The 1,710-nt window shown below is 42.6% G+C and overlaps 1 pseudogene; it reads right to left on the bottom strand.

The window, feature by feature from the left end:
• Window positions 1–385: 385 nt before the first annotated feature.
• On the bottom strand, window positions 386–1,115 carry LOC150018806 (RNA-binding protein 3 pseudogene; annotated as a pseudogene).
• Window positions 1,116–1,710: the final 595 nt, after the last annotated feature.

The following is a 1,710-nucleotide window of genomic DNA, read 5'->3' as shown; positions in this document are numbered from 1 at the left end:
ATTTATTTTAGGTTTCATCTTTTTAATCAGCTCCATGAAGGACATCCTAAATGCTACATGAAAACACAACAGAATATTTTTCTTCCAGTATTAAAAAAATATGACATTCACAAGTATTTTAAGAAACATCTACATAATCAGGACAGTGATCTTCAGTAAAAAACACCTCTAAAGTAATCATGTTCTTGATTTCCTGTAGTTACATTTGGAAATTGCTTCCTAACCATGGTAAGCACTGTATAAGTTTTGAAAATGTCCCTAGATGCACATTATTTCTGGGGGTTGGGAAAAAAAAGTCTGGTCAAACATTCGTGTGTGTGTGTGGCCAAGAATCCTGAGCCTAAACTAAATAATGTCCCAGATTTTGTCTTTGAATGGGAAGGGAAAAACAAAAAACAAAAAAACAACACACGGAACTTTCTAAAAGGTCTTTAACAAGCTACCTTGGGAGCTCAATTCAAAAATACATTTATGTACTAAAACAGATGTTTCAGTGCAGCTCCAAAACTCTTTATAAATACAGCCATTTGGAAGGACGATCCTGGATCAGAAGTATTATTCCTTGTGTATATTACGTGTGCATGCCTCATCTCAGTTGTCGTAATTGTCTCTGTAATTTCCTCCTGAATAGCGGTCATAACCACCCTGGCTTCTGCCACCATAGTCTCTGGACCTTCCATATCCATATCCATATCCATATCCTCCAGGTCGACTGTCATACCTGCCACTCCCATAACCCTGGTCTCCACCACCTCTAGAGTAGCTGCGACCACGTCCACGGGCTCCAAAGGCACCCCCTCTGGTTCCACGGGCTGACTTGCCTGCATGGTCCACCCGGATCTGCCGACCATCCAGAGACTCTCCATTCATGGCTCTCATTGCATCTGAGGCATGCTCTGGATTGGTGAAGGTAATGAATCCAAAACCCCGGGATCGCTGAGTCTCCCGGTCCTTGACGACGACCACTTCAGAAATTGGCCCGAAACTACTGAAGTGATCTTCCAGAGCTTGCTCATCGGTGTTGAAGTTGAGCCCTCCAGCAAAGAGCTTCCCTTCTTCAGAGGACATGGCTTTGAATTTGGGTCCTACAAATTAAGTAAAACAGCTGAATACACAGCTACGGTCGACGAGCAGAGCGACTCTAATTTATTTATTTTTATTGTCGACACTATTACAGATGTCCCCCACTTGCCCCTCTCTTCCCCACTCCACACAGCCCCCACCCCCACTCACCTTCACCACATTGCTGTCTGTGTCCATGGGCTACACATATATGCATAGATATTCTTTAGCTAATCTCTTCCAGTCCCCCCATGACCACCACTGTAAATCCAAAGTTCTGAACAGGAAGACCCTACATGATTTGCCTCTATTTCTAACTTTCTCTCACTCCTGCGACCTGCCCCTTGCCACAATGAAACATACTGTCCCCTCAATTTCTAAAATGCTTGGATCTCTTTCCTAACTCCAGGCCTTTAAATATATGATTCCTTGTACCTGGAATGTTTTTCCTCCTACTGTTCACTTGGTTAATCCCTACTTATGTTCTCTGTTTTTAGATTCAACTTCCTCGAGACATCTTCTCTGACCACCCAGCTTAAGGCAGACCCTGGATTTACCCTCCCAACACATCTGAACATTTATGGTCATAGCTCTTATTACATCATGTAATTCTATATTTACATGTTTGTTCACTTGTTTAATGTCTGT

The sequence above is a fragment of the Furipterus horrens genome, unplaced genomic scaffold (genome assembly GCF_987537825.1).
Source record: "Furipterus horrens unplaced genomic scaffold, mFurHor1.1.pri manual_scaffold_2, whole genome shotgun sequence".
NCBI lineage: Eukaryota > Metazoa > Chordata > Mammalia > Chiroptera > Furipteridae > Furipterus > Furipterus horrens.
Note: the sequence above shows the minus strand (reverse complement) of the source record. Positions and strands in the feature narration are given on the sequence as shown.